General features: G+C 40.2%; 1 long non-coding RNA gene across 2 annotated transcripts in view; it reads right to left on the reverse strand.

The window, feature by feature from the left end:
• Nucleotides 1–931: 931 nt before the first annotated feature.
• Nucleotides 932–23853, reverse strand: part of LOC140604092 (uncharacterized) — a 129842-nt gene continuing 106920 nt past the window's right edge. The window contains exon 4 of one of the 2 annotated variants that reach the window (XR_012007131.1): nucleotides 932–1991. This is a non-coding gene — a long non-coding RNA (uncharacterized lncRNA). Of the gene's footprint in view, nucleotides 1992–8363; nucleotides 8627–23853 lie in introns of those variants that run through there. The other variant, XR_012007130.1, reaches the window with a different exon arrangement.

Genomic DNA, 23853 nt, shown 5'->3' on the forward strand with positions numbered 1-23853 from the left:
ACACTTGGCAACACAGAATTTCCTCCAACATGTGACTATGACAGTCTTCCCAAGTTGACAACAGCACGAAATTTTGCCCCACACCCTGTACCCAGAAATCTGCTGTAATGCCAGAGGTGTGTTCCTTGAGCACAAGTGACATCTTGTCCAGCAATCTCAATTTACTCAGCAAATTATTAATTTTTCTTTTCAATAGCAACATAATTATGACTGATCAATGCAAACACTAGAATTTTAAACTTTTTGAAAGTTAGGGATATTGCTCTTGTTTTATGTTAGAGAATTTATCTTTGTTTTTATTTATATTTATTTTATATATTATAATTAAATATTTATGTATTATTTATATTATACTATTTATATGTATTTATATATTTTATTTTAAAATTTTGTCTAGTAAATAATGTAGCCAACTATTTATTAATGTTAAACAAGGGTTTCTCAATCCTGACTACACATGAGAATCTCCTGAGTCTAGGGAGATTTGAAAAAAAGTACTGGTACCTAGAACCATCCTACATCAAATGAATCAGAATCTCTGGGAAGAAAACCTGAACAACAGATTATTTTGTGTGTTCTTTTTTTTTTTTTTTTTTTTGTGTGTGTGTTCTAATGTGATTCTAATCATTCTAATCTTGTTAAACTCTTGTTCGTGAGAACAGAAAAGATTCTTCTAAAACAGAAATAAAAGCATTATAGCTCCAGGACTACTTCATCCATTGAATACTATAGTCACAGTGAGCTTTCTAATGAGTACCAAAAATATATGAGGAATTTTAAAAGTATGACTCATTAGAACAAAATAGCTTATTCTTAACAAACTCAAAATAATTTTAAAAAATACTTAGCAAAAAATAACTACAAATGAATAGCTAAAATAGCAAAAAAAAAATCTATTTAATATGAATGCATTTTAATGTGTTTGCCATGATTCAGCATGAATTTTCCAAAAGTAAGAACATCCACAATATTAAAAAGTCTTAAAACACCCTTGGATACTTCAAATTACAATTCAATATTTACCACATGTAATGTTCCTATCTACAGCTGAGAAAATACCAAGAAAGCAAGGATCTGAAGTCAACAGTCTAATAACAATTCATTTTGATAGAAAGAATTACAACTTTCTGGATATTAGCTTCAAACAGAAGATAAACTTTTTATGTTTACTGAAGCAACTCTCTCATTTTTTCCGGAGTTATGATTTATGTTAAATGCTATTCTGCATGAAAGAACTGCTTCAGGGAGGTTGGGAGGGATGCAGACACCAAAATTGAGTTTCAACAAAGATGAATCATTCAAATTGGTTTCTCTGATCTAAAAACACTGCTGAATGCAATGTTGTAGATGATGCCGTCTTTCACCCTTCCTAGCTCCTCAAGTCAAAAGCTAAATTCCAATGAATGGGAGCAATCCCTAGCTCTTATATCCAGTCACAAGAATTCTTCAGGGTCCTAAGTGAGGACCCTAGGCTGCAACAATCCTTACAATTCTTTATGGGCTTACATTTCACAAAGTTTAAAAATGTCTGTATGCATGTGCTTGTATACAGCCAACAGACTAAAACCACACACATCAGAATTTAATAGTGATTATTCCTCAGTAAGAAAAATATGGATGACTTAAATTTTCTTTAAGAATCACATAACACTTTTTATACATATATGCCTAGAAGTCCTAAAGGGGCAGGCCGGGGAGCACGCCTGGAGCATGATTGTCGCAGAGCTGGTCGGCCTGCTGAACGGTTGAATGGCCTCCATCATCGGGCCACCACATGAGGGAAATTGTCCACAGAGCTGAAATACTGATCACAGTTGTTTTCCGGCCTGCCCTAATTGAGAAGACATCGTGGGGTGGACTGGGTCGCAGGCTGTGTCCTTCACACGGGCAGCAGGAAGCATGCCACCGACTGGCCTGGGGTCTGATCTATGGAGCTGCAGTCCAAGGACCTGGAGGGGTTTCTGGACTCTTGAGGAAGTGATGGAAACAGCCTTGAGAGGATTGAAGTGAAGCAGAAACACTGTAAAATCTCTAATTGCTAATAAGCTTCAGCTTGTCTATATTTCATAAAATGTCTTAAGATCCCAACGAAATGAAGTAGAGAATTCATGAGCCTTTTTTTTTTAATTCCTTAAACTCAGATCCATGAGTGTAGATATATTGAAATATTTAAAAATACCAGATGAGGTTTCACCTGTTAGAGTCTAGAGTTTCTCTAAGTAACAGTTAGGAATGTGTAATAATGACACTTAAAATGAGGGAAAATGTGGACAATCAAACTAAAAATATGGAGAGTTGAGGTTCCCTGTGCCTCTTTTCCCAGCCTCCTCTAATGTAAAAGAAATGCTTTTGACTTAGCCACTTTGTTTTTGGTGACCTATTTATTCTCATCAAGAGAATGAACAAGTAAAGATACCATATGTTGAAGCTGTTCTTTCTTATTCAAGAAACATTTTGGTTTTAAAGAGTTTTGAACAGCTACAGAAAAAAAAAAAAAAGAAGAAGAAGAAGAAGAAGTCCTAAAGGGCACACAAGAACCTTGAAAATAATTACCCCTGAGGACCAGGATAGGGATGGGAACAGAGAAGAGATTTCATTTATAATACAAGCTCATAGTTTTTAATATTTTCATTGATAAATTATAACTTTACATTTTAACTTCAATAACAAAAAACATGATAATAGACTGAATTTTTTAAAAAGCTGTTAAAGACCACATTCACCTTCTCTAATGTGGAGTTGTCTTTATTAACATCACATTTGCCCTGGTGGGTAAGGGAATGTGAACAGAAACTCTTGCCCTTCTGCCTACAGAGGATGGAATAGTTTTCCCTGTCTCCTTATGTGTTCCATGGTAATGCCAAAGCAGAATCTTGACCTCAGAGAACTCATAAATATCAGTGACAATTCATTTTAAAAGCTAAAATGTATTAAGCTCCTGCTTACAAAATATTTTTATACATTATTATATTTTCTCTTCAAAACAATCCTATGAAGCTCAAAAAATTTAAGGATCCTTGACAGCCACTGGTAAATGCAAATGCAAGGATTTAAATGTAGATCTTCTGGCTTGACAAATCAGTATCCTTAAGTGGAAAGAAATTTAAAATTAAAGAATCAAGAATTTTGAATAGAAACTGGATATCATTCTAAGATGGTAATATTTCTGCTGACATAATTCCCTTAAACATTTGGTAGTTCCCTGGGACACCTGGGTGGCTCCGTGGTTGAGCATCTGTCTTCAGCTCAGGGCGTGATCCTGGGGTCTTGGGGTCCTGGGATGGAGTCCCACATCAGGCTCCCCGCAGGGAGCCTGCTTCTCCCTCTGCCTATGTCTCTGCCTTTCTCTCTCTATCTCTCATGAATAAAAAAAATTCTAAAATCTTTAAAAAATTTTTAAAAACATTTTGTAGTTCCCCTACAACTCTTTTTTTTGGGGGGTGGGGGAGAATGAGAGGGGGCAAGGGGGCCAAGGATTGCGGGGCAGAGGGAAAAAGAATCTTAAAAAGAATCTTAAGAATCTTAATCCATGCCTATCATGGAGCCTGAGGCAGGGCTCAATCTCACGACCCTGAGATCATGACCTGAGCCAAAATCAAGAGTTGGACACAACCAACTGAACCACCCAGGTGCCCCTTCCCTACAACTCTATTAGAGATTCACTCTATTAGTCAAAATCCACAACCATAAATCTCTTTGAGGTGAGTGTTCCTTTACCTTGAGCTTCTGCTGACAGTGCTGGGAATTAATAGCCTTAAAGTTCCTTAGAAAACCAGTCGTTTGACTGAATGGTCTCTGAGACAACATCTTAGATCTTTCTGCTAAACTTTCTGCCTCCAGTGTCTGGTAATATCTTCTTTATTTTCCTTTAAGCTCATACTAGCAGCCTTCTCAAATGCCATTATGCTTCTGCTACAAATTTTATCAGTATTCTTTAAAAAATACAACTCCTCCTACACATACATATTTTAATGGTTTAGCAAAAATTTATGCGGGAAAGTTTCAATATGCAGGATTTGGTCCATGTTATATTTTAATTTTATATTGATTAATGGCATTTTTTTAAATTGATGCCTGTTCAATTCTTTAGATAAGTCTTTTCATTATAAGCTCCTAAATAACTATCCCTGTGACTGGAAAGTGGGAAATCCTTTAAAATATATTCCACATGACTTTGAAAGGAGAAGAATCCTCAAAATATATTGAGGATTCACAATACCTTACATATTAAGGCTGTCATTATTATTTTTAAAATTAATTTCCTATGTAATAACATATAGTAATATTTAATCTCAGATAGCTAGTCCTATAGACACTTTTCTCTTCCCAGTCTTCCATATCTGTTTGAAAGGTAAGTATAGGACTACAGTGGAGAAGTGGGAGATTTGGTGCCAGATGAGCCACGATTAGATTCTCAAAACCAGACAAAGACAACACAAGAAAAGACAACTATAAACCAGTATCCCTGATGAGCATTGATGTGTAAATCCTCAGCAAAATGCTAGCAAACTGAACTCAACACCACATTAAAAGGATCATACACCATAACCAAGTGGGATTTACCCCTGGGATACAAGGATGATTCAACATACAAAGTCAACTCATATGATATAGAACATTAACAGAATGAAGGATAAAAATCACATGACCATCTCTTCAATACTCTTTAGGTTTTCACTAACATGCCTCTCAAAGTCCTGATAGCTTCTTCTGACCACGCCACTCAAAAGCCACTCTCAGGGGATCCCCTCAGTAGCTCAGTGGTTTAGCGCCTGCTTTCCATCCAGGGAGTGATCCTGGAGTCCTGGGATCGAGTTCCGCATCAGGCTCCCTGCTTGGAGCCTGCTTCTTCCTCTGCCTGTGTCTCTGCCTCTCTCTCTTTCTGTGTCTCTCATGAATAAATAAATAAAATCTTTTTTTAGAAAGCCACTCTCAAAAAACAAAAGCAAAAACAAAAAACAAAAAAACACAAAAGTTACTCTCACATTTTAAAATATTTATTATGGCAGCAACCTCAATTCTAGCACCAAAACCTGTGTTAGTGTTCTATTACTGCATAAAAGATTACTCCAAAACCTAATGGCTTCAAACAATAAGCACTTATTATTGCAAAGTTTCTGTTGTCCATGAGTGTGGTTCAGGGGTTGGGGAGTAGTTTAGCTGATTCTAGTTCCGAGTCTTTAAAGAGGTTGCAATCAGCATGTCAGCCAGGGATTCAGTCCTGGGAAGGTTTGATTGGTGCTGAGGAATCCATTTCTAGTGTGTCACTCACATGACTATCAAGGAAGGATTCAGATCCCCACTGCATGTTGGGGGTCTCCATAGGGCTACTGAAGTGTCCTCATGACATGGATATTGACTTTCCTAGAGAAAGGGATCCAAGATAGCAAGGTGGAAGCTACAGTATGTTTTATGACCTAGAATTGGAAGTCCTACACTACCAAGTGCACAATATCCTATTAGTTATATAGTTCAGGCCTCATCACTGTGGAAGGACATTAATACTAGGACTTGAATATCCAGAGATAGGGGACATTAGGGATCATCACAGATTTGACTACAGTTTCTCTCACAAGTGCTTTATAGTTTTCAGCATCCAAATCTTGACCATTTTGATAGATTTATCCCAAAGTATTTCATGTTTTCTGATGCCATTGTAAATGGTACTATTTTTCAAGCTTTTAAAAAAGATTTTATTTATTTATTCATGAGAGACACAAACAGAGAGAGAGGCAGAGGCACAAGGCAGAGGGAGAAGCAGGCTCCATGCAGGGAGCCCGATGTGGGACTTGATCCCGGGTCTCCAGGATCACACCCTGGGCTGAAGATGGTGCTAAACTTCTGAGCCACCCAGGCTGCCCTATTTTTCAAGTTTTAATATTCAATTATCCTGTGCTATTACATAAAAGTACAATTAATTTTATATTGTCCTTGTTATCTGTGCCCTTGCTAGACTCACATACTAGTTCTAGTAGCTTTTTGGTTGACTCTTCGGACTCTTCTATGAATAATCATGTTTCTTATAGTTGTACTGGCAAATCACATTGATTGATTTTGAATGTCAAACCAACCTTGCATTCTACTGGACATGATGTGCTATTATTATTAAGGTTTTTTTTAACATTTGGCTAGTTATGATTTGAAAATATTTTATTGGGGCACCTAGGTGGCTCAGTGGGTTAAGTGTCTGCCTTTAGCTCAAGTCACAGTCCCAGGGTCCTGGGATCGAGCTCACAGCAGGCTCTCTGCTCAGCTGGAAGCCTGCTTCTCCTTCTCCCTCTACCTGCTTCTCCCTCTCCCTCTGCCTGCTGCTCCCCCTGCTTGTGCTCTCTCTCTCTCTCTCTTTCTGTCAAATAAATAAATAAAATCTTTTTTTTAATGAAAATATTTTGTTAAGCATTTTTTAATCCATGTTCAGGAGAAACATTGGTCTATAGTTTATTTTCCTTATAATATCTTTCACTGGGTTTGTTACCATGGTAATAGCAGTCCCATAAAATTAGTTGGGAAGTGATCCCTTTTCTTCTATCTTTCTGGACCATATATATTTACAAGTGAAATGAAATTATTATCTTGGATTCACTCAAAAATAATTTGGGATAGAGGGAGAGATGAATATGAATATAGATAAAACAAGATAGGACACGAGTTGATCATTATTAAAGTTTAACACAGGTCTGTGGGGATTTGTTATACTTTTCTCTGTCCTTTGGTATATAGTGAAATTTTTCAGTAATACAATATTTTCTCTTAAAAATAAATCAGTGTCTTTTCCACAGCTCTATCCTACTTTCCAATTAGTATGCTGAGAGAAGAGAGTGTCCTAAAATTCCAGCGAAGAAGGAAGTAGAGGCTTCAACACTGAAAGTTCCTAAATCCTTCTGAAGACTGGACTAGTCATGTACCCAAATATGTGTTGAGAGGACAGCAGTATAAATCAATTATGGCTTCAATTTAGATGTGTGATTTAAGACAGTCTAAATCTCTTGGCTATTTCTTCAGCTTTCACAAATTCTATCCTCTAATGCAATGATTGTCAAACATGAACATGCATAAGAACTACTTGAAGGGCCTCTTAAAACAGAGATTGTTTAGGGTAGTGAAACAATTCTGTATGGTACTATAACTGTGGATATATGCCATACATTTTATAGAAATGAAGAGAAAACTGAGGCACAAAGAAGTTTAGTAACTTATCCAAAGAGATCCAGCTTTTGCACTAAATTCCATCTAATAATGGTCTTGGGTATAATCCTCCAAATGTAACCTAATTCCACTTACAGAATTAGGAGGAAGAATTAAGTAATGGTTCAATCACCCGGTAGACTTGCCTAGCTCTTCAAAGCCCCAAGTCCTTTTTGGAAAGCTTCATGGCTCTCAGTCAGATAGTCAAAAACCAAAGGAAATTTCAAATACTTTCTTCTATGCCTGTTATAACAGATCTAACAACTCTATTCTTCTGAACAGATCAAATATGAAATTTTAAAAGTTCTTCTGCACTTGGGATTCATAAATAGGTTAATAGGCCTCATTGGAATGGAGCATGCACCAGGTACACACACAGAAAGACACGTACACACACACCCTCGTTCAATTTCATGTATAAACAAACATTACCTTCTACCCTTGGAAATTATTTTTAGCTCTCTCAGCCAAACTGGTTTCACTTGGCAGACGACAGCCCCTATGGGTGGCACCTACTCTCTGTGAAGTGCTTCCTTTTCCCAGAACTGAGACACTGGCACCACATACCTCCTTACCCTTCACAACATCTGTTTCTACTTGTGTGCCAGCTACGGCCACCTGACCTGTGAGAGGAAACAAAACAAAGGTTCATGGTCATTGTCACGAAATGCCATGTTTTGGTCCACCCAGACCCTGGAAACACAGGTTGGAAAACTCAAATGGGATGTTTAGTATTGGTCTACCTTAGGAAGGGGCTATGGAAAAAAATGTTTCCCTTATTTATCTCTTGATATTGAATAGAAAATAACGTAGAACTGGAGTCCAGAGAAATCAATTTATAAAGTGACTAAGTAGCCACTATCATTTCCATGTGGCTGCAGAGGTGCTACAGAGTATTTAGAGAGATGGAAAGCTTTCCATGAAGATGTTTGTAAGATTAGCAAGTCAGAATACATAACATTAGAAAATAAATTGGTAAGGCTAAATACACAGGATGTCAAATTTACACAACAAGCAATTAGTAGCACTGGCATTCATTACAAGGAGCAAAAACCCAGGGCTTGGATGACAGGTAAACCTTCAGTGGTGATAGAAGAAGAAGAAGAAGAAGAAGAAGAAGAAGAAGAAGGAGGAGGAGGAGGAGGAGGAGGAGGAGGAGGAGGAGGAGGAGGAGGAGGAGGAGGAGGAGGAGGAGGAGGACAACAACAACTTATTTTGTGACAAATGAAATCACTGCTTGTGATTACCAGAATGTACTAAGAATTTACCAGATGAAAATTACCAGAATGAAATTTACTAAGAATTTACCAGAATGAAAATTATTAAGTCACATATCTCCTAAGAGCTGATCTTCATGGCATCCAAGACAATCTTTGTCCGTATTTCCTAAATATATTTCTTTTCTGCTTCTCTTCTTTCCCTGTAGTCGGCTTTCAATTACCTGTAGCAGTTAGGGGAAAGAGACCAAAGAGGAGAAATCTAGGGATACGTCATACCCTTTATTTTTGCCTTCAGGCTCTGTTTCCAGCTTTTAAAACTATCACCATGGCTGGGTAACAAATACCAGAATGTAGTGATTTAAAGATGTACATGTACTAGTCCACAAAGTTCCTATAACAAGGATATTCGTTATAGAATGAGGTGATTTGAAGGCTTAAAAATGGAAATAACCTCAATATCTATCAATAGGGAGGAGTTAAATATATTGCTGAAAAAGCAAACTGCCAAGCAGGTGTGTCTCATATGATCCCATATAGTTAACGCAAAAAAGGACATCTGTACCTCATGAATGCGCCTCATGCACATACCAGGTCCAGGGGGCAGTGTAAGAAATTGTCAACAATGTTGATGTCTGTGAGTTTGGAAGCTGACTTCTATTTTTTATTTTATTATTTTCTGTGCTGGTGGAGATTTTTAACATTACTTTTATACTTTTTAAAAGTATGGATATGTGTAACTTACATTTTTGCTTTTCAGATGCTCTGCTTTCCCAACAAATGACCTGGAATCGTCCACTTAGAGTGAGGCGGAATGTTAACAAAAGGGCCATATAAATAAACCATTAGGCATGAAGAATAGTCATTACACACAGATTTTTTTTTTAAGTTTAAGAGTATTAGTCATTGGCTCACAGAAGATCAAATTTTCCTCAAGCCATAGATGAATGAATATTTTGACTTCTTGGTGATAATAAATAATTCAAGACCTCAGGAGCATGAATATCAAAGCTGAAACAACACATGGCTCATGGAACTGATCATACACTGAGAAGCTGCAGGCTTCAGAAGAGGGAAACATGTGGAGATGACACTCTGTTGGCTGATGACCTTCTGCAACAGTTGTCGGCCTTGAGCAAGATTGAGGAGGGCGAGGCGTCCAAGTGGCCTTTCTTCTCCTTTGCGTGCTGGAGCCCTGAGCTGAGCAGCTGGAGGGGCACAAACTCTGTGTTTGGGATCCGGAGGCAAGCAGGAGAGGCTCAGCTCGTTCTGCTGATGCACCAGTTCAGGGAGAGTGAGTTGACGCAGCCCTTTGCTTTCCGCTTGGCTTGGATCAAATCAGGAAAAGTGGCTTAGACTCAGTACTTTCTCTGCTCTCCTCAGGGTCCACATGTTTCCTGACCCTTGACCTTTTTTTTTTCTGTCCAAGGGCAGTCACCTGCACATGAGCTTAGCTGACAATGACATCCTGCCCATCTCTGCGTCCTGGACCATCCTTGCACTTCATCAGTCAGCCCACGTCTTCTGCAGATGACTCGCCCCATGCCCATTTCCTTGTTTAATGGCCACAGCAGCCTTGGGAACGGAAAAGTTGGAGGGAGTCTCTAAAAACGAATGAGCTAATGTACATAGTAAACATAACCTCCAGGAAATTATTATCTTTAAAAGTATGAATATCCTTTTGCCCCAGAATTCCCTCCTTGGAATCTAACTTACAGAAATGCTAGTGCTAGTATAAAAGGTCACATAGACTAGGTGTGTGTTCAGTCTGCAACGTGATATGAATCTTCTGTGGGATCTGGTTAAAACGCAGATTCAAGTTCAGTAGGCTGGAGCGGGAACCTGAGATTCTGAAGCTCTCTCAAATTCCCAGGTGATGCTAATGCTGCTAATCCATGAACCACACCTGAGTAGCAAGTGTGTTTATTATAGCACTGTCCAGTAAAAAATTAAATTAATAACCAGAAATAATGAGTGAAGACTCACCAGTAGGCTCAATATATGGTAAAATAGTCACATCATTGAGTTTTATACAGGCATTTAAAATATTGAAATGAAGGAACACTGCCTGAAGGAAATTCCACAGGGAACATACAAAAAAAAATAGTACAGTATGATCCGATTCTTGTAAAACAGTGACAAAAAAAAATCCATTTCTGTATGAGTATATGTGTAGAATTTTATTATCATAGATAAAATACGAAAGAATATTTTCTAGGGCTTTTTTAGGGTTTTATTTATTATTAGAGAAAGAGAAAGAATGAGGGGAGAGGCAGAAGGAGAAGCAGACTCTCTGCTGAGCAGGGAGCCCAAAGTGGGGCTCCATCCCAGGACCCTGAGATATGACCTGAGCTGAAGGCAGATGCTTAACTGACTGAGTCACCCAGGTGCCCCTTTTTAGGATTTTTTTAAAGATTATATTTATTTATTCATAAGAAACACAGAGAGAGAGAGGCATAGACACAGGCAGAGGGAGAAGCAGGCTCCCCAAGGGGAGCATGATGCAGGACTCTATCCCAGGACCCTGGGACCATGCATGACCTGAGCCAAAGGCAGACACTCAACCACTGAGCCACACAGGTGTCCCAGATTTCAGCATTAATTACCTTGTGGAGGGGACAAAGGTGATGTGGGAGAGGAGAAAAAGATAAGCATTTAAAAGGGGGAGAATCCATGTTTGTGATCATGTTTGTAATCAAATTAATGTATATGGGTGAATACACGTACAAAAAAATTTTTTAATTCTAAATGTTTCAGATTTTACAAGTTAAAGAAAACATAAGCACAATAAAAGTAGACCAAAAAAAAAAATATATCGAGATTTAGGTTCTTCTCTCCCAAAGTTAGTTTTTTGACTTTGTTAAGTCAGTTCCCTGGAACTCTTAAAGATGCCTTAAATATCGCTAATAATTTCTGTGGTCCCATCTAAGTTCTAAAATTCTATGACCACAGTCGCTTTGGCAAACAGCCTGGCAACTCCTCAAAAGGCTAAGCTTATGACCTAGCAGTTTCACTCCCAGGTATATACCCCAGAGAGATGAAAACATGTTCACACAAAAACTTGCACAGGAATGCTAATAGTAGCATTAGTCATAATAGCCAAAAAGTTGAGAAACACTCCAAATGTCTGACTGATGAACACATAAATAAAAAGTGCCATAACCACTCAATGGAATATCATCAGACGATAAGAAAGAACAAAGAACTGTAAACCTTTAAAACATTATGCTAAGTCAACAAAGCCAGTCACAACAGGCCACACATTGTATGGTTCCATTTAAATGAAATGTTCAGAATAGTCAAAATCTAGAGACACAGCAGGTAGACTAATGGTTAATGTCCTTTTTAGTAGCTGCACAATATTCTATTACATGAATGTGCTATAATTTATTCAGTTATTCCTGGATAGGTACGTGGGTTGTCTGCAGCCCCCTGGTAAATAACTCTACAATGAATCTTATAAGTATCTGGTACTTTTGTTTCTTCAAGCTAAGTCCTTAGATGTGTACTTCTAGGTCAAAATTTATGTCAGATTAAATTTTAATCGGTACAGACATGTTTTAGCAATTCCTAAAAAGTGTTAGCACTTCATCTCCCAACCATAAAGAAAGAGCATCTTTTTCCCCCCAGCTCTGGCCTATATTGGATGGTATCAATATTTTAAACTTTGAACAAGCTAAAGGGGAAAGAGAAGTCATTTCACCATTATCTGCATTTCCTGAGTCCTGGAGAAATTAAAAACATAGACCTACAGCCAGATAATATCTCAGAGTGTGAAGTTAATGTGCGTGTTTTCTGTGTTCTCTTACTGGCTATTTTTCTATCCCCCACTCCCACCCCGACTCTAAGCTGAAATAAAGGCTCAAAGAAACCTCAGGCCTAAAGGCTGAATAGGGAGGTTTTAATGCCTGCTTTTCTTCTCCCCAAGATTAGATAGGACTGTGGCTAGAGCAAAAAAGAAGTGGAAACGAGGAACAGAGAGGATCTATCCTAAGCAGGGGCAGAGAAAGGGATGGAAAGACTAGGACTCCAGATCACAGAGCGGAAAGGAGAGATAGCTTCCACCAGAGAACCAGGAAACAGAGCAGCAGGAAATCACTGCCAGGTAGTTCTCAAGAGTGTACTTTCAACAGCTTACTCCCCGACCACTAACCTCCCTCTGTGCCAGCGGCCTGGACTCTCCAAACAGAGGATAAGGAACTTACACATCTTGAAAGTAATAGGGGTGGAAGGTGGGGTGTTGTCAGAAAGTGGGAGGGAGGAGAAAAACTTTTTTAAAAACCTAGTTTCCTGACCAAAGTGAAACCAAACGGAAACACTGGGAGTTTCCCTAAAAGTCTATCAGCACCCCACGCACGGCCACTGTTAAATATTTGTTGACCACTTGGACTTTATCTCCTGTGAATTGCCAGTTCATATCTATTGCCCATTTTTTTAATTGGACTTTTTTAAAATGTCAGAACTTTTATAAAAGTTCTTTGCAGATTACAGATACACACTCTTCTTGTCAAATGGTTGCAAATATATTGCCCCTTGGTTAATCATTGGACTTTTGATTTTGCTTATGGTATTTTATCGACAAGCCTGAGTTGTTGTTGTTGTTTTTTTGTTTGTTTGTTTAATGGCAGGCCAATGTTTCTTTTCTTTATTTCTTTTGGGATTTCTGTCTTGCTTAAGAAAGTTTCTTTAGGGGCAGCCCCGGTATCTTAGTGGTTTAGCGCCCCCTTAGGCCTGGGGTGTGATCCTGGAGACCTGGGGTCGAGTCCCACACTGGGCTCCCTGCATGCATGGAGCCTGCTTCTCCCTCTGCCTGTGTCTCTGCCTCTCTCTCTCTCTCTCTGTCATAAATAAATAAATAAAATCTTTAAAAAAATAAAAAGAAACTTTCTTTAATTTCAAGATTATGTAATTGTTCCTTTGGATTATCTTCTTACAGTGTATTAATGTTACAAAGATGTTATTTTATACATTTAGATTTTTAATCCATCTGAAATTAAATTGTTTTTGTTTTTTTTTTTTTTCTTTTTAAGTTGGCTCCACAGACAGCACAGAGTCCAACTCGGGCTTGAACCCCGAGATCAAGACCTGAGCTGAGATCAAGGATCAGAAACACTGACTAAACCACCCAGATACCCCTCAAATTGAGGTGTTTTTCCTTTTTAAAGATTTTATTTATTTATTCATGAGAGACACTGAGAGAGAGGCAGAGACACAGGCTGAGGGAGAAGCAGGCTCCTGTAAGGGAGAAGCAGACCCCTGTAAGGGAGCCTGATGCAGGAATTGATCCCAGGACCCCAGGATCACGACCTGAGCCAAAGGCAGATGCTCAACCACTGAGCCACCCAGGTGCCCTTAAAACTGAGTTTTTATATGGAATAAACCAGGTAGTGATCTAATTTTACCGCCAACATTCAAATCTTGACTCCCCAATATCAACCGTATGATTTTGAATCAGTTTCTAAACCTCCCTGTGTTTCCATTTTTTCTTCTTCAAAGGGGGATAATAAGAGTTTCTAACTCAGGGTGCCTGGGTGGCCCAGTCAGCTAAGTGTCTGCCTTGGGCTCAGGTCATGATCCCAGGGTCCTGGGATCAAGCCCCATGTCAGGCTCCCCATTCAGCAGGGAGCCTCCTCCTCCCTCTCCTTCTCCCTCTGCCCCTCCCCCCACTCATGCTCGCTCGCTCTTTCTCTCAAATAAATAAATAAATAAAATCCTTTAAAAACAGAGTTTCTATCTCAAAAGGTTGTTATGAGGATTGAATTAATACATGAAAAGCAATTAGAGTAATATCTGGAACATTGTAAATGCTCACTAAACACTAGCTGTTAACTGATCCAACTGAAAAGTCCTACCACCATTTATTATTTTAAAAATACCCCTTTTAGCAATTTAAAGATAGCGTATGTATATTTTAATCTGTTCCAGACTCTCTTGTGTTCCGTTGATCGATATATGAATAATATATTGTTTTATTAGTAGCTTTACAGCAAATTTTAAGATCTGATGAGGCAAGTTTCTCTCCCTAATCTTCTTTTTCATGCTTTGTTGATGATTTCCCATAGGATTTATCTGGGGGAATATTTATCCTATATTTATTCTATCCTATTCCTTCATTCAAACAAACTCCACTGTTTCACTGTGTATTGCTCCGTTATGGAAATCTAAAAGCTTACACCTGCAAGAGACACACAGGCCAAACAAGTCACTTAGAGGCAACTCTTTCACCAAATTGTCCTTACTTTGGAGAAGTGTTAGCTTCTCCCAACACTCTGCCCATGGGGCACAACCTAAGGATTCTCGTGTGTTTACTTTAAACTGTGTTTGCCTGTATGCTTTCTAGGATAAAATGGTTTATCTGGATTTGCAAAATCATTTCCTGTCGTTCTAAGATCAAGCACCATCTTGACTGTAAACATGTACTCCTCTGTCTCCACAAGCCACTTAGAGGGCACCAATTCAGGTTTCCCTTCTGATCATGACCAGGAAGAGGCCCAATAAATATTTCAAACATAAAAGGATTGTTATAACAAAGGGGTCTTAAAATCCTCCTGGGTTATCTGAACAGCTTTCCGTTTTATTTTGTTTTCACCTCTATACCCTTGAAACTAGAAGATACTTGGCGGCGGAGGGGAAGGCCAGGGGTGGGGCGATGAAACAAAAGTTTATGCACATATAGGTTGATATCAGAAAAGAAAATGAACAACAATAACAAACAAAGCGAGAATCTCCTAAGTGAAGATATAGATATTAAGGGGGAGAGAAAGCTATGTCAAGAAGACATCTGCCCACAGGCCAGGCTTGGTAATCCTCATTCTGGATGCTTCTCTTGATAGCAAGCAGTTGCTGCCTCAGTGACAACTCCATATATTTGTGTTACAAACACAAACCTACCAGAGCACGTATTATACACACCTTACTGTCACATGGCAAATGGTGCCTGGCTTCCTAGATAAGCTTTATGGAGAGTGAAGAGGAAGGGACGTAGGTGAGAGGCCCAGAAACACACACACACACACACACACACACACACACACCACTTCCCTTAATCCTTTGATGTCACCAAAGTGATCAGTGATGAAAGCAGCGTTATTCTTTCTCCCCTCTCCCCTTCCACAGATTGAAATTAGAGGCGAAATATCATCCAAGGTGGCTCTGTTTAAGGAGATGGCTTTCCATGGGCCTCAAACCAAAACCCAAAGCACGCAATAGTGGATGTGTTGGCTGGGCATAACTGCAAGGCGTTTCTCCAGCTTTATTTCTTCAAAGTCACTCACACTGAGTGTCATTCTGAACTATCTCCAAGAGACTTTATTCTTTTAATCTTATACAGATTAAAGAAGGGAAGTGACAACCCCCTGGAAATTGTTACAGAAGCCTGACAGCCCAAGGTAATTTATAAGAGGCTTAAATTTACAAAAAGTTAAAGTTGACAATGAGATATTTATTAAATTAGGGATAACAGTATCTGGCTCAATAGAAACAAACTACAGTACAACAAAAGCATCTGGACAATTAATCAAGTCAAAAATATATATTATGCAATTACTTTGAGCCTAGTCCTGTGAAAGATGCTGGCTGGAGAGGCGTAAGAATGAGCTGTACAACCTCACCCTGCCGAGGACCATCTTTCTTATTCAAATAATACCTAGGCAATAAGTTTAAGTAATATGGGGCAGTAGGTGATTATTACACTTTTTAAACTGTGCAGTCCATACATGCAATTAGACTTCCAATAAGGGAGAAAATGGTCCTTTGAATTTAATTATAATGAGACGATAATGTAGAACTCAAGCTATGGGCTTTCTTTAATATACAGATTATTATATTATATAATATTAATATACAAATTATTCTAGTTTAAGTTATACTTCTTTTCCTTGAAAGACAACTTTGGGCTTTTTCCTCCTCTAAACTCTAGTATGTAGTTGTTTGGAAAAGGATTTTTCTCTCATTAGAGTTCTCAAGTTTATATACATATTTAATATATTTGACCTTATGCAACTATTTAAAAACGATTCTGACCTGAAATAAAGTAAATAATAAAATTGTATTTTCCTCCCCAAATACAATTAGTCTTAGCTTGAACCATGAAATCCCACAGTAAACCATTTAATAGTATTTAATTACAATTCTAAATAAGAATGAATTAATTTTTTTTAAAGAATGAGTGAGGTATATGAAATAACATGGAAACAAAGCCAATTATTACTCAGAACACAGACATTTTCCATAATAAAAAAATGGAAGTTCAACAAGCAATCACGGAGAACATAAAGAGTTGGGGACGATGGTGTCAATAACTTACCCCCCAAACTCCCCAAAGTCACTGCCAACGTGGTGTAGGAGGCTCACCTTGCTCAGACCAGCTGTCCACACTGTCAGATCATATAGACAGCTACTTACAACAGGAGTCACTCAATAAATACTTACCAAATTGAGCTAAATATCCAACTTTCCACTTGGAGCAGTTGCACCCTCAATGATTAGATGCATCAGACAGCAGGTGGAGGAATTAATTTGAAACTCCTGTAACCATAGCCAATGTTTCTGCACTACTTGATCATTCCTAAAGAACTTCCAACCTACAGAACCTGCCTCCTCTGACCCTAGACAGAAACCTGCGAGGTAGCTCAGGGGTTACTGTCCTACTGTCCTCCGAACATTAAAGAACAAAGTGAATCTCAGGGAGGTTCAAGGGCGGGCCTTCCTCCCCCGAGGTCCCCCCTGCAAGCGACCCCAGCTCTCTGACACCCCCACTGGCTCTGGCTGGGCTGCGAGAGAGGCCACCGGGGTTCACAACCTGTACCTACGTAACTGTCGTAGAGGGAACACTGTCCATTCAGCAAAGGTGCCTACACGCGAGAGGTCTTTGCTTTTTCACAGAACTGCTACCCACCACTCAGAGGACACCCTTCCCCCCCCTTTTCCAGCTGGAAAGCAGGCCCTCCCTTCAGGACCTCTCAGCCTGGTTTCCAGTCTGTCCATCACCTTCTGGTTAATGAAGCCCACGAATGATCAGGCAGCGGCCTTCCTTCCCGGAGGGTGGCCCCGGGGCTTAGAGTCGGGGCGCGGAGGGGGGGCGGGGGGCATCTCCGCGGCGCCAGGTGCGCGCAGGGGGGGGACCCGCGGGGCTGCAGGGGCGGGGACCGAGGAGGCCTCCGCGGACGGTGCCTCTGCGGGCCAGGAGGGCGCCCCTCTCCGCGCCCCACTCCGCGGCCCCGGCCCGGGGGAGGCCCCCACCGCGCTCCGGGCGCTGAGCGTCTACGCGGGCCATCAGCCGCTGAGCGTCTACGCGGGCCATCAGCCGCCTTGGCGTCTTTCAGACACACCCACGAGGGTCAGCGCGAAACCTTTTGGAGACTCGCTCCCACTCCCCCCGCCTTGGGAAGAAGCGGCGAGTGCGCTGCGCCCCGGCCCGACCCCTTGCCCCACCCCCACCCCCACCCCCGCGCCCTGGGCGAGACTCGCTTCTGCATTACTCCCGAGCTCAATACCCATCTTCACCCCTGCACACCAGCACCCCCGTGACTTCTGAGAAAAGAAAAAGACCTCAGGAACCCACCCCACACCCCCCACCCCCGCCAACCACGTGCAGAGGCGCGCCTGGATGCAGCGGCCTCACCTGCCCCATTTACTCAAGCTTTGCAGCTCCGCCTGGCAATGTGCGTTGCACAGGACAGGCTCGCAGCAAGACTCTTCATTGTTTCCTAAACCTACCTGACCCCCTCTGGTGGGTCAGTTTTGCAAAACCTCCTTTTAAAGAACTTGACATAATTGCACTCTTTTTTTTCTTTCTTTCTTTTTTTTTTCTTTTTTTTTTTTTTTTTTTTTTTATCCTCTACATTTTATCCTTTTCGCTGTGGACTTGAAGTGGCCCTTAAAGCGGTAAGTAAACCTTTCCAACTCTTTAAGGTAAAAAAATAGGTGTTATTAACGCTGCAGGTGTTATTAACGTTAGCATAATGCAAACCACAGGTTCCAGGGTGTGTAGACAGCCTTACTCAAGTTCCAAAGTTATGAGAGCTATTAAAACTTTATTTCAATGATAGGGTTATAACCTTTCACTCCCATAGTTCTTAATGTGTGTCGGCATGTGTTCGAAATGTTATAGGGATTCACTCATTTAATCCTCCTCAGAATCTTTTTTTTTTTTTGGAAAAGCAACCTGAGATCCCCATTTCACAGAACAGAAAACTGAGGCCAAAGGCTCCTAGCAAAGGGAGCCGAATGTGACTCTGCCACTTGTACTACTTTTAACCACCTCACAATATTTCCTCTTGGACTTTATGTTTCTGGAGAATACAAAACCAATATCTTACGTAGATTTGTCAGCTCTGGTCCTAGAATTGCCAGCATTAATTAAAGCTTTACACTTTTACCCTACCACTCTATGAGAGCTTTAAGAACATCGTCATTTAACCTCATTTTTTCTGCCCCTCCCAAAACCGCTTTCACAAAGATGTGAAACCATCTCCAAGACGAGTTCCTTTGCCAAGGTCGTGACATTAGCGAGTGTCAAGGGCAGGCCATAAAACCTGATCGGCTTGATAACCAGAGTCTGTGCTCTAAACCATGACACTTTGGGTTCTGTTTAAAGTGAACTAAATTAGGTTTAAACCCGACCCGATATCCAGCCACCTGGCACAATCACTTATTATCAAGTCAGAGATTACAAACTGATGACTTCTGGGTTTCCAGCCCCTCTGTGCAGCACTGAAGATCCTGCAGCGCCAGGCTCATGCTGCACATGCTCATGCCCCTTGGATAGGGCTGAATGGCAACAACTTCTCCTTTAATCATGCAGGTGCTCAATGCACACCCCCCCCAACCCACTCCCCAGTCCACATTGCCCACTCTGCCAGCTGCTTGGCCTGCCTCGGGCATTTGCATTTTTAATCCCAATCCAGAGATGCTCAGGCCAGTGCTGGGTTCTCCTCTAACCACTGCAAACCAGTGCAAAATATGAAATAAATTCTTGTCAATGGAATATGGTTTTCTTACAGTGCAAAGCTAGACATTTAGAGTTGGAAAGTTCCAATCTCAATGCTCTCTTACTATCAGGCCAACCCAGTTTTACAATCCCACAATCAAGGGTCTAAGATATGGCTCCTGGTAATGGATGGATGGTGCTAACTCTGCTCTCTGGAGAATACAACCCCTCTGTTTGCCATTTGTGGTCTCGGCAGTCTCATCTCTCTCTCTCTCTCTCTCTCTCTGTAGACTGCCACCACACATCTACTTAAGCCTTCCAAGCCCCCTCTTTCAGGACCTGGAGGGTAGGGACAATCTGTAATATCAGTGTGATTCCTGTGTTAATGTGGCAAGATGCTCCTCTGAGAAGAGAAACTTGTCTTCCACAGAGCTCCAGCTAAGAATCTGGATGTGAAGAGTAAAGACAAAAGAGGGAGAAGGAACACCTAGTCTTTGTAAAACAGATACAACGGAACACAATAAAATTAGACCGGCGGGGGATTTGTACACCACGCTGGCTATCTGAATACCATGTAGTTGTCAGAAACACATTTGGGGCAAGAAAAAGAATACCATGGCTGTTCATCCTAACATATTTTGGAAAGCAGCCAACAGAAATAAAGTCTCATCACTGAGATATTTTTCCTTTTTTTAAGACCATGAAAATTAACAGAATATTCTGACAATTTCTCTAGGCTGTGAATTTGTATATTGATAGAGTCTTCCTTGCTGAGTTTAGAATACTTAGATTACAAACTACTGGAATTTTTTTTTAAGAGTTCAAATCAGGGGATCCCTGGGTGGCTCAGCGGTTTGGCGCCTGCCTTTGGCCCAAGGCATGATCCTGGAGTCCCAGGATCGAGTCCCACGTCGGGCTCCCTGCATGGAGCCTGCTTCTCCCTCCTCCTGTGTCTCTGCCTCTCTCTCTCTCTCTCTCTCTCTCTGTCTATCATAAATAAATAAATAAATCTTTAAAAAATAAATAAAAGTTCAAATCAACTTGAACAACAAGAACAAAATCATTTTATTTGTTCATATAACAAACATCCAAGCCGTTCTCGCTTCAAGTATGGCTGGATCCAGATACTCATATGGTGTCATCAGGAATTGGTATCCATCCCTGGCTCTGTTTTCCTTTATGTTGGCTTCCTTCTCTGGAAGACTCCCCTTCTGTGGTGGCAAGATGGCCTGCAGCAGATCTAGCTGTACAGTCTGCCAGTTAAGCAATCTCAACAGAAATTATCTCTCCCCCCAAAATTTGAGCAAGAGTATCAGGATTGTCTATGTTTGATCTGGCATTAGTCAAAGGCTCACCCCCAAAATTAGTTACTGTAGCCACAGGGACGTGGTATTCTCATTGGTTAGAGTTGAGTCCCCACTAGAGCTAGGAGAAAGTGCCACCTCTCTATCCAAGGCATAAGATAAGCACCAGAGAAATGTGATTTTCTGAAAGAAAGAGAGGGAATCTGTGTGCAGAAGGGCACCGGGGGTGGGGGGGGCGGGGGGGGGGCAACCACAAGATGGTCACTATAGCATTCTTCACTTGGAGTTTTGGGAGGCTTCAATTAATTCATTTTTCTCCTGGTCCTTTGTCAGTACTGAGTTCCTTAGCTTTTCAGCCTAACCCACAAATAAACCAGAAAAGTAAAAATTATTATTTTCATTGGATCACTGTACCAAATACAATGAAACAGGAGCCAATATATCAACAAAGGAACTCTTTTCATGAGATTTCCTGGCTAGTCTTACAGACCCAATAGTTACCTCCAGGTAATATTAAGCATCAGAACGTTACTCACCCAAACTCCTACATATGAATTCTAAGGCTCCCGCATTGCTGGTGTAGAGCCAAGTCTTAATTATTGAAGGACATAGAATATGGACAACCATGGATAAAACCCAAAGTCTTGTTTTTAGCCAACAGATTCCTCCTCTTTCCCAGATAAACCTTCACCTCAGCTGCAGGCAGCAGCCACACTAACTAATTTGACTTTCACATCTGGTGAAACTGCTCCCACACATACCTACATAGATCATAACTCCTCGACACACTTCACAGAGCCTGATTAATTCATATCAACTCACCCCCAATGCAAAAGAGGAGCGTTTTATCCTTGTGGCGAAAAGATTCAATTAACCAAGACCTCAAAAAGCCAATGGTGAAAATCAAGTACAAAACCTGATATTTTAAACTGAGTTCCTTCCTGCCCTACCCCCATATCCAGGTTAGCCGGCACCCCCAGCCATCGTTCCTACCATCCCTGTCACATACAATTACTTCTTCCTCATCTACCACATACTTATTACTACCTCAGCATCAGCCGGTCACCCACTTTGCCCATCCCCCCTCAACCTAACTGTCCATTCTTGACTGTGGTTTGGGCTGCTGCTACTACAACCTGCTAACATTTATTCTGGCCTACTGTGTGTCAGGCACAGTGTCAAACAATAGGCATGGGTTATTTGGCTCAGTCCTTGCAATAATTCCACAGAATGGGATACTTTGGCTATCCCTATTTTCCAGATGAGGAAATTAGGTTTAACATGATAAAGTAACCTGCCCAGCGTGAACCCATTAGTAAGTAGCAGGCCAGGGAAATGACACAAAAATGGACAGGAGAAAGAAGAAATGTCCAAAATCCACACAGTGCCTATTCATCTGTCCCATGATCAGACTATGTTTATGTTTTTAAGTAAATCTATGATTCTTTTTTTAGAATTTCCAGTAAGCAACTGCTTGATAAATGCAGAGACTGTATTCTTTAATATAAATCATGTTAAGACATTAAGAAGAATTAAAACTATAGAAATCATTTTTCAGTATCAACATATTCTAGTTAACATTGAGCTCTAAAGAAATATTTGGGGTGTTTTTCTAGGAACTTAAATCCCTCCCTTCACTGGGGAAGAACTGAGACCTTATAACATTGACAGGCTTGGTGGGTTTAGGCTTAAATTCTGGCTCCTAAGAATAAATCCTAAAAACCTTCACATGGCAATTACCACATTAAATGCTAGTGTACAGTGGAATTCACACAAAATGTGGAGCCAAGACCCTGGGTTTGGAATTTCAGGTACCGATTAGCTATGGGACTCAGGACAAATCTTTTAATTTCTACAGGTTATGAGAGTGTTCATAATACATACGCACAAGAGTGCCATGATAGTGGATGGGAAACTATGTTTGGCACCTAGCACGTGCTTAAAAAAAAAGAAATTCAAATCACCCATTGAAATTGAAATTTTAAATACACCTATTAAAATTTGAACCAGCGCCCCCCCACTGGGACACACCACCTCTAGGACATAATACCTCTGAAAGAGAAGCAAAAGGACACAAAGATGTATGCACAGAGATGTTCATTAAGCATGGAAATAACAAGAAAGAAATCAGGATGGCCACTAAACTGGTCCACCCATGCCTGGCACAGTGTGAATGCCGGTGACGGATCAGAGGTAAATGGGTGCTAGAGCCCAACTGTGTGAGCTGGAATCTGGGTGCATTAATGTTGCCTGAATCGGGGCAAATTACTTAGCCTCCCCAGGCCTTCCTCTCTTACCTCTGTAGAATGGGAATGACAAAAGTGGTTGCCTCACAGGTTGTTGTGAGGACTAAAGTGAGTTTAATGCTTGCAAAGTGCGTAGAAGAACACAGCACATCATAAACTTTGCTGGACGTCAGCTGTTTTGTAACCATTTTTTAAAAGGAAGAGTTTTAGGTGCTGATGTGGAAAATCTGAATAAAAAGTAGCAAATTAAAAAAAAAGTAGCAAATTGCATCCCATTTTAAGAAAGTAGGTATATATATATATTTATATATTTTAATGTTACATTTATACAAATACATGTATTTATAAATGAATAAATGAATAAGTATTTTACTTGTATAAATAATATATTTATAAATATATGTATAATATATTTATATTTATACTTAGGTATTTTATCTTTATATGTATCATATATTTATAGTCTCAAAGTTGTCTATTTTATACATATCATATCACAGTTAAGAAAAGAAATGGCAGGAGCCTTTTTTTTTTACAGTGTTAAAAATGAGAGGCATGTAATGAGAGGACTAAAGACACTCTACTTACATAATTTGTCCAAGTGATGGGATTATGTATAATCTTTTTCCTTCTCAACTTTACATTTTTCTTTTTCAAAGAAATAAAAACATTAATGTTACCTGCATCCGATGCTCCACTGGAAAGGGACCTCCTCCCTTCCTAGGAACCCCTGTGAAACAGACACCAAAGCTCCTGGTCCTCTCAAGGATCTGAGGAGCAAAGAAGGGAGACTCCAGGGGGGCTTTGGAACATTTCCCAAAGCCTAGGAGAAATTGCACATTTGCTGGTAGTAAGGCTGCTTAGCATAGGTGAAGCACCCCGAGTCTGTGCCAGCCCGGGAGTGGAGTGACATTAATTCAGTATAACACTGATTATTACTTCAGGCTGAGAAGACATTCCGAGAGGTAGTT

The sequence above is a fragment of the Canis lupus genome, chromosome 14 (genome assembly GCF_048164855.1).
Source record: "Canis lupus baileyi chromosome 14, mCanLup2.hap1, whole genome shotgun sequence".
NCBI classification, from domain to species: Eukaryota; Metazoa; Chordata; class Mammalia; order Carnivora; family Canidae; genus Canis; species Canis lupus.